Source organism: Carassius auratus, chromosome 27 (genome assembly GCF_003368295.1).
Source record: "Carassius auratus strain Wakin chromosome 27, ASM336829v1, whole genome shotgun sequence".
Taxonomy (NCBI): Eukaryota; Metazoa; Chordata; class Actinopteri; order Cypriniformes; family Cyprinidae; genus Carassius; species Carassius auratus.
In genome coordinates, this window is record NC_039269.1 from 28,733,226 (window position 1) to 28,743,940 (window position 10,715).

The following is a 10,715-nucleotide window of genomic DNA, read 5'->3' on the forward strand; positions in this document are numbered from 1 at the left end:
GCCATGGTTATAAAACCATGGTAACTAAGTTAACAAATTATGGGTTTGCTAATCATAATTTACACCAGCCATTGTTTAACCATGGATTTTTTATTTTTTTTTGTAAAACTATAGTTATACAAATGGTAATCAATCCCCTAAAAATAATGGTTAGTCCTACTATACTTTTACTATAATGAAGTAATAGTTAATTTTATTAAAATCACTGAAGCCGTTTACACAATGAAATTAATATCTCACAGATTCATACACACATTTGCACTTTGTTGTTTCTGACGAGAGAATTCGCCAGAAGGAGGTAGAGTGGGTGAACAAAAACACTGCACTCAAACGAGGTTCTTGAACCGAATGCAACGCTGGTCTAATCCCTCTCTCTTCACTTTGCAGAAAGCAGCGAGTGACCAACAGCACAGCCACTTTGGAGCACGTTTGGACACCCACTTTCACCTTAACTGGCACAGAAGAGCACACGGGAAGCACCGGCCACCAGATAGTAGAGCAGCACCTTTCACCAGGCATCACTGTGACAATAAATCCACCCTCCTGGGCTTTTGATTTCACGTACCTCTTGTCGAGTGATTCTTCACCCCGTGACAGTGGTGGAGAATGTGGGCAGTACAGGTAGGTAGTACAGAGGGATGGCCAGAGGACGAGTGGGCACGTGCGCTGGCACCCCTACTCACCGGTGAAGCACAGAGGGCTTACTTCTCGCTTCCCCTGACGAGTGCCGACAGTTATGTCAAAGTTAAGCGAGAGATCCTGGCGAGGCTGGGCCTCTCCCCTGTAAGCACCGCCCAGCAGTTCCACGAGTGGGAATACAAGCCCCGGGTGCCAGCCTGGCTGCTGGAAGGAAACCCTCACAGGTAGCGGAACGAGTGGTGGTCGATCGCCTCCTGCGCGCACTACCTCGCGCCCACCGACAGGCAATCGGCATGAGGAACCCACGTAACGTCCGGGAACTAGTGGAGGCGATCGAGCTGGTGGATGCTGTCCATCCCAGCGGGGCAGGGGACCCGCTGCCGCCATTCCCCCGGAGGGTGGTCCAGGAGTGACGCCCGCTCGAAGGCACCGCGCGACCAGTCAGCAGGCCGACGGTTCCCCCACCGCGAGATGAGCCCATGCCAAGTGCCGAACCACCGTTGCCTCCGCGAGCCTGGCTGGCAGGTTGCATTCTTCACCAACGGGTGCCGGCGGGAGCCCCCGAAGCAGACGTGATGGTGGATGGAAGACTGTTCCGGGCCCTGTTGGACTCAGGCAGCGCGGTCACCCTCATCCAGTCGCGGCTGTGCGCCCCTCGAAGCGGCCGGAAAAACTTCCTACCAATTACCTGTGTGCACAGAGACACTCGCCAAGTACCGGCCCGTGAGATGGAGATTCCCACCCCATGGCAGGACACCTCACGGCAGCCAATACTGCTCAACGCATCCATGACCGCTTCCATTGGCCAGGCCTGGCCTGGACGCAGAGTTAAAACGGTTCTGCCAAGCTTGCCCGACCTGTCAGGCCACGTCGCCCAGGACTCCTCCCCCCAGCCCGCTCATCCTGCTGCCTATCATCGAGGTGCCCTTCGAGCGGATTAGAATGGACATAGTGGGGCCGTTGCCGAAGTCTGCCCGAGGGCATGAGCACATCCTGGTCATCGTCGACTATGCCACCCGGTACCCAGAAGCAGTCCCCCTGCGGAAGGCCACCGCGAAGTCCATCGCCCAGGAGCTGTTTCTGCTGCCCAGCCGAGTCGGCCTCCCCTCTGAGATCCTGACTGACCAGGGAACCCCCTTCATGTCCCGGCTAATGGCTGACCTCTGCCGGCTGCTGCGGGTGAAGCAGTTGAGGACCACTGTTTATCACCCCCAAACTGATGGCCTCGTAGAGAGATTTAACCAGACCCTCAAGCAAATGTTCAGACGTGTGGCGACGGAGGACAAGCGGGATTGGGACCTCATGATCCCCTACGTGCTCTTTGGGATCCGCGAAGTTCCCCAGGCCTCAACTGGCTTCACCCCCTTCGAGCTCTTGTTTGGCCGTCAACCCCGGGGCCTCTTGGACGTGGCCCGGGAAGCGTGGGAGCAGTAGCCGGCCCTGCATCATACCGTCATCGAACATGTCCGGCAAATGAGGGAACGGATCGACCGAGTGATGCCGTTAGTCCGGGAACACCTCACCAGAGCCCAACAGGCGCAGCAACGTCATTACGGCCTGGCAGCCCAACCACGGGAGTTCCAACCGGGAGATCGCGTCATGGTCCTGCTCCCCAGCTCCGCCTGCAAATTTCTGGCCACCTGGAAGGGACCCTACTCGGTCGTGGAGAGGATTGGACCGGTCACTTACCGCCTGAGACAGCCGGGACGACGGCAGGCGGAGCAACTCTACCACATCAACCTCCTAAAGAAATGGGTGGGGACCCGGGACCAAGTAGCTGCCCTGAGCCTCATCGAGCCAGTGGTTGTGGATGTCAACCCCCACCTTTCTGCTGCCCAGAAGAAGGAGCTGCAGCACATGGTCAGTCAGTTCCAGGATGTGTTCTCCTCTCAGCCCGGGCAGACCAACGTGCTTCAACACCATATCCAGATGCCCCCAGGAGTCATCGTTAGGCAACGGCCCTACCGAGTCCCGGAGGCTCGTCAGCAGGCTATTGAGGAAGAGGTCCAACAGATGCTAAAGTTGGGGGTAATAGAACCATCCTGGAGTCCGTGGTCCAGCCCCATTGTGATGGTCCCAAAGCCGGATGGCACCCTCAGCTTTTGTAATGACTTCCGCCGCCTGAACGAAGTCTCCAAATTCGATGGGTACCCCATGCCTCGGGTGGATGAACTGCTGGACCGGCTAGGAAGGGCCCGGTATATCAGCACCCTAGACCTCACCAAAGGCTATTGTTACGAACCCCTGTTATAAAATGCTCGTTGAAAACTTCGTTTGGCCATCTTAAAGCAACTGCAACTCGTTCAAAAGCTTGAAAATATGATTCAACTTCCTTCTCACGGAAGGGTGGAACAATAGAGATATTTTTAACAACATCAAAATGAGTTGAAAATGCGCTACTACAGATTCCGATGCGGTATCAGTCGAGACAGAATTAATACTCGATTTTTGATGGACCTGCTGGGGTCTCAGAATTACCCTTCAAACTAGATGTTTGGAGTGACTGGATCACCAGTCAACACACGTAAGGGAGGACTTCCTGCAGCCGGTGCCGCCAACTCCGCTGCTGCAACAGGAACAGCTTCCATAGAAGGAAATACCCCCTTAGTAGTCAAACTAGCCACCAAACAAGCTTTTAACTCTTCTTTACGCAGTGTTCTAGAGATAGAAATCTCATAATGTTTGAGCAATGAGAAACAAATCATTTTTCCGACATGTCTCTAATACTTCAACACTAGGTTGATCTATAAATTGACTCAACTCAAAGGTTGCCATCTTTACAAGAAGTCAAAAGAAAACCCAATGTATAAGCAATTAGGAATAAACCAACGCACTCCGGTCCTACTTACCTAACCATCAAGCTAACTATAACCTAACTAGTCTTCAGAGGGTACCGATTAAGAGATTACTCTCTCCCCCGGAATACCTCCAAAAACAACAAACTAAAATAATAAAGAAAACAATAAACAGCAAACCGTCGTCAGGACTATATATGTATATATATTTGACATGAAAGATGACACTTTTAATATTTAAAAAAATATCATTATAAAGGTTAAAAAAATCCACAGTAAATAACTTTAATTAGTCAAATATCACCAGCTAATTTTTGATCAAATTTTGGATTATTGATAAGAAGTTCCTCCTTAAATTGTTCCTAAAAAGAAAAGTAAGCACAGAGCTCTGATGCAAAATAATAAGAACAAAATAACGCTAGTGCAAGAGTAACAAACAATTAAAAACTGGTAAGTAAAGGTTTCCATAAATATATTTCTTGTGTCTGTGTGACAAGTAGACAGTACTGCTTTGTTTTTCTACATTTGACGATGAGGTTCATGGAAACAGTGACTGCAAGCACATTTCATTTCACTGTTATTTTAAAGGTATACTAATAAAAAAGTTTTGAATTAAATCTAATGTACAAGAGTACCTTTATATAATACAATGTGCAGGTTGTGTCTCTAGAGCATCTCCATATCTGTTTTTTCCAAACACATTTTTTTGCATATGTGAAGGATGCTGTTTTATAAATATTCAAACACAAGAGAAGTATAAAACTTTCTTTACATAATAAACAACATTTTAGAAACAAAATGATATGCTGCATCTAACGAGTCACTCATGGAAAAAATCCATGCCAAATGAGGGGTGCATGAACCCACCACAAGGTGCAGTTTCATTTTAAATAAGTTTGTTATAGGCTTAATTTAAAATAAATAGCGCTTGTAAGGAATGGCACTATAATTTGTCTATTTTATAAATATAAATATAGTATAGCTTCAATGCTCATTTTGGCCTCTTTGGTGAATATATGAGAAAATATTGCCTAGACTGATATTTAGTATTTAGTGAAACGTTTCAAAGAGTGTTTTTATTATTTATTGTGAATTTTAGCCACCTAATTTCACAGGCTCATTTGAGATCCACAACAATGTTTATTTTACTGCAGGAACAAACAATTCACACAAAATATATTTAGAAAATGTTACACTATTGTAAAATTATGTTACATGTTTTAGTGACTAATTTAAACTACTAATTTAGGGATCAACATAAATGTACCTGTCACTTGGACCCTGACAACCAAAAATTAACCAACAGGGATATATAAAGTGGGCTGCTCAATTACAGCAAAAATCATAATCACGATTATTTAACATGATTATGAAGGGGCCAAATGACCAAAACTTTATCTGATTTATTTAAAGACAGTGATAAATATCAAATATGTATTTGTAGGTTGCTATGACATCTTCATTGTAGAGACCAGCAGAATTGCAAACAAACAAACAAACTACATTTTTTCAAATTTGACCATTTAGGCGTGCACCTTGAACTAAAAGAAGTGCATGTTTAAATAGAGATCCATCATCTACAGAGGTGTAAAAAGTACTCAAAAATTTTTACTCAATTAAAAGTACAAGTATCTGGTTAAAACTCAAGTATTAAAAAAGTAAAAGTGCTTTTCTTCTGACAGACATACAGAAGAATGGTTAAAGGGAGAGAATTACAAAATGCAATGGCACAGGTCAAACGTATATTTAGTTCAACAACAACGTACAATTAAAATGAAACCCAACGGAACACCAAGAAAAGATACAGGGAAAGGGATTAAAAGGAATGGTTGGGTTACTGACGTAACCCAGGTTCTCTGATAACACGAGTGGGGTATCTCACTATGGGACTGCCTCAGGGCGTGGGCAATCGCGGAAGCACCTATGGTTTACCACGTCTGCCAACCATGGCAGACCAGTCGCTGCAGTGATCAGGGGGTCCTCCCTCCCTGTATATAAACCGCAGCTACCTGCCATTTCGTCATTCTCCGCATATCTCTTCTCCGTGCAGGATAGGCAAGGAGGACAATCTTTGTGAGATACCTCACTCATGTTATCAGAGAACCAGGGTTATGTCAGAACGTTCTCTTTCTAACATTTGTTCAGTATCTCACTATGGGAAATAGACAACTCCCGTATTGCAGATATGCTGACAAAGCAGACTAAGAAAGGCTGTGTAATTATCTGATTCATAGCTCCCGACGGAGGTGGAAACTGAATAATATGAGGAACTGGTCCTTTAGTAAAATTGCATTATACAACCTGACCACTCACTCCCCGAACTGAATGGGCCAGAGAGGGCTCTGTCACATCCAGTCTATAGAAACTTCCTGAATAGAGATGCCTCAAAAACAGAGCCCAGGAAGTAGTCATGCCTCTAGTAGAGTGTGCTCTTAGTCCTATTGGAGGCTCCAAATTTTAATTATTGTAACATAATACGATAGCCTCCACCACCCAATGAGAAAGTCGTTGATGGTAGAGAGGTCTTCCTCTGCAAGATCAGCCCAAGAGACAAACAGCTGATTGCTCTTAGGAAGTGTATGTGTTCTCTGAACATATATATGCAGAGTATGAACAGGGAATAAACTGTGTAACCTCTCCTCTTCTGGGGATACAAAGGTTGGTGGATGAATAACTAGCAGGACCACTGATTGAACACTTTGGTACGAACCCAGAGCAAACATCATACATGAGGAGTGAACTGATAAAGCATGAAGTTCGCTCACCCTTTTTGCTGTAGTGAGAGTGAGTAACAGAACCGTCTTTAGAGCTAGTAGCTTCAAGGCAATTTTATCAATGGGATCAAAAAGGGCTTTTGAGAGCACATTCAGAACTACGGACAGGTCCCAGTGCCGGACCAGCAGCTTCGACAAAAAGATGTATACTGTAGAATTCAATATAGAACGGAAAATAACGTGCATGAAAGTAAACTGTAGTCTTAAATATTAAGATACACAGGGATGTACAAGAGGCAATGTACAAACAGGTTGACACTTTCAGTATGTCAATGTGAGGTACAGAATGATGAATACCGTCCTGAAGGTCCACTGAGGTGAACTAATCCCCTTGATGAATACTTTGAAACAAAGTTCTGATCGAAAGCATTTTGAATTTGTAATTTCTGAGGTGTTTGTTGAGGACCTGTAAGTCTAAAATGGGACCACACCCTCGTTTGAGAATCACAAAAAAATGGGCTTAGAAGCCCGTCTGGCTTTCCTCCGTTGGAATCATTCTCATCACTCCTTGTCTCATTAAAGAGGATATTTCTTCCTCTAAAAGCTGAGCTGCTTCCCCCTGGGCCACTGAAATTAACACTCCATTGAACACAGGAGGTTTTACAGCGAATTGAAGTCTGTATCCTCTGTCTATCGTGGTTAAAACCCGGGGATGAACTGTGCATGTGTGCCAGTTCTCCGCTTGAGCAGCGAGTGAGGGGGGAATAACGCTCCGTTGAAGGAGTTATATTTGTTATTTCTTGTGATTGTTTTACTTTTTTGTGGTATCTTTTTATATTTATCAAACTCTGTGCCCTCAGCCCTTGGCTTGGATGCGGACAGAGAAAACTTTATTTGTGATGAGATGCTTACAAACTTTTGTCTTTCCTCCCTCAGAACAAACCTCATAAGTGGAGGGAGAGACAATACTTTGGGGGGCGCCAAGGGAACATGGGCTATTTTCCCGTGAACACTGGACTTTGAACTGCCCACATGAACACTATGCAAACTTAAATTCCTTCTCCATTTCCCTGCAGGAGGGAGAAAGCAATCGTTTTGAAGGGATAGGACAGAGAAACCCTGAGTGCTGTCTCCAAACCCTTCTTGTTGCCAAACCGATGTCTCAGGTCGAACGCCTCTTTTTGTTCCTCCGAGGGGGGGCCGACTGGTGTTTCGCTGCTGTGGCTGCGAATGATTGTTTCAGTTTCATGAAACCAGGCTTTGACTGAGGGCCCACGCTTCCCGGCTGTTGTGGCAGAGCAGGACGGGAAGGTTGATAATCAGAAAGACCTCCTCTACCTGAAGACCTGAAATATGGACAGCTTGCGTGATAAGGACAAGCTGCCGGCTTTCTGGGGAGACAGACCTTGAATGCTTCCCCTTCTTTTTTCCGCAGGTCACATTGCTGACGCATAGCTGTTACCGTCACACCAAACATGGCCTTTGGATCGATAGGGGCATCCAAAAACTCAATTTTTTCTTTGTCAGAGAGGCCTTACAAACCCAGCCATAGTGATCTCTCTCCCACAACTGCTAAGCCCATAGTCCGACCACAGCTTTGAACTGCTCCACGGGACGTGTACAGGTTTAAACCTGCAATGACACATATCTCCTCCCAGAGCGCTGGGTTGGGAGAACAGGAGTCCAGCTGACGCCCCATCTCCTCTAATAACTCCACTTGATAGGCCATAAGGAGGGACGTCACGTTAAAAGCATGTACGGCCAGTGCAGAAGATTTATAAATCTTTTGAAAAATGGAGGCAGCGAAGCACTCTGTTTTCCCTGGCAACGAGGCCCCAGTTGAAGAGATCGCTGCCCTGTGGCTCGGATTCAAATGATTCGCCACAGATGATTCTACAGGGGGAGGATCAGCCATCCCCAAATCCTCCATTCCCTGGACATCTAGCCTCGAAAAGCCCTTAAAAGGTACTCGGTGGGAAAAAGGCTTATCCCAAAACCTCTTCATTTCAGCCACACAGCGGGGATGGCTGGAATAAACTGCCTCGTTGGAGGGAGACGTGACAGAAGTCTCTTTCAGCTCCTTTATCTGCTGGTCTGGATGGCTAGTCAACCTGGAACAAACCTCGAGAAGATCTGTATCCGTCTGCACAGGGGAGGGTGAGCTCTCATCCTGTGCACTCGGCGGACGCGACTGCATCGGGGGAAGAATAGCATCTTCATCATCGTCATCCTTATCCTAGAGGATGGTCTATAACACTTCGTCATCGTCACCTTCCTCTCCCGCTAACGGATCTTCAAACACCGGGGGAAGGACAGGTGACACCTTCTCCATCCTCTCACCCCAGGAGCGGGAGACCTGTGGACAATACATCGGTTCTTCTCTGGGTTGAGAAGAGAGGCATGGGTCCGACTTCCCAGCTACTGCAACGCGAAGCCTTCGCTCTTGGGTTTTGACTGAGAACGTCGCACAGTGGGGACAGCCTTCGGGTTGGACAACGCTGCCTGAGCGTGTTTAGCACCCAAGCAGGTAATGCCGAGACCGTGTGAATCCACATTTCGCACGCACACGGATGAAGAGATGAGGACGACCCTTTCCTCCGGGGCTCTCCGGCTCTTTTGCAGTGGCCATTAAGCCAGCACTCTCTTCATACGGTAAGCCCACCACAACGTGACAACTGTGCTGCGACAGAGAGCTTTTCCCCCTACTTTTTGGTGCGTGGTCAGCACATTAAGAACTTGGAAAAATAAATCGAAAAACTTAAAGTAAAAAAATCGCCTTAAAGCGTTAGTTATCTTACTCTAAGTGCCAAGTCACTTGACAAACGTTAGGAATCTATTGGGTTTTCTATTGCGAGGACTGCTTCTGAAATCTTCACGGGGAAGAGAGCAAGAATGACGAAATGGCAGATGGCTGCAGTTTATATACAGGGAGGCAGGACTCCCTGATTGCTGCAGCGATTGGTCTGCCATGGTTGGCAGAGTTGGTGTTATAGGTGCTTCTGCGATCGGCCACGCCCTGAGGCGGTCCCATAGTGAGATACTGAACGAATGTTTGAAAGAGAACTCCATCCTGTATGACTTTCATTTATCGGATGAACACAAACTAAGAGTTTTAGAAGATTTTTTTTTCTTTATATAATCCAAGTGTATGGGACATCCAAAAATTAATCTTTAAAAATTAAGAGAATATGACAGTATCTCATGCAACCCCTGTTAATTAATCACTGTCTTCTTAAGTGAAACTACAGGCATATGTAAGAAAAATACAAATGCCAATGTTTTAATCTTGACCATCATGTTCACTTTGTGTGGTTTCTGAAGTGGTCCTGTCCCCTTGCATTATGTGGACTAAATCATGTGAAGAAAGAAAGTCATAAACATCTGGGATGACAGATGTTCAGTAAATAGTAGGAGAATTTTCATTTTTGGGTGAACTATCCCTTTGAAGAGCAAGATGTGATGGAGAGGCTAGAAATATATTCCAGACAGAATACAAGAATGTGGAATTAAGTTAAAAAAGAGATAAATAGACAAATGTGTAATACATAAAAAACATTTAACAAATATTTAATAATACCATACTATTTATATATAATATTTATCATATTATTATTATTATTATATAATAAAATAGATAAGTTTAAGTTAAATAGATTTAAAAGAGATAAACGTAATATTTATATATATAACTTATTATTGTTTCATTATATATTATAGTAATATGAATTCATATTTAATAATACATATTTAATAAATAGATAAACAGATGTGTAAAATACTTGAGTAATTTTACTTGATTACTGTACTTAAGTATTATTTTGGAGATTTGTATTTGACTCAACTACAATTTAAACAGACTACTTTTACTTAGATACAGTACTTTTTACTCCTTACAATTTTATTTAATCTTGAAAAGTACATTTTTATTTTATATTATCAAACACACACATTTCTACTTCAATTATGACTTTCATCAGGTAAATGTCTGGCTTCGAAAGTTCACCATCAAATCTGAGGAAGCATATTGAGGTAGCAAAGTTGTGCCATGTTTATTTGTATAAAATATGGTATGTTGATTTCTTGAACCTGTTCTGCAAGAAAACCGACCGACTGACGCAATATAGACGTTTGTTGGGGTGTTTCAGCTACAGATGAACAAACTGTTGAACTGAGTAAAGATATTTCACAGGTCTGCATGTACACATCATCTTGAATGAAGTAGCTTCAGTTTACAGATGAGTGTGCAGCTAATGACATCTAGTGTTTGGACTAGAAATATACTATCATTACACTGAACAGTCAATCTAGAACAAGAGGATGTAAGGAGAACAAGTAAATAAATAAATAGATAATATAAAACCAAACACTAGCAATGTCTTTTTCTTTACAGCAGCCATTGGTCTCACATCTGGTCTTAATGAACAGTATGAATGAATGAATAAAGGGATGAATTAATTAATTAATTAATATATTGCACTGGTGCTAAAATAAAATAAAAATGTGATAATACAATACAATTAATATAATATAATATGAAAAGAAATAAATTGATACTATACACACACAC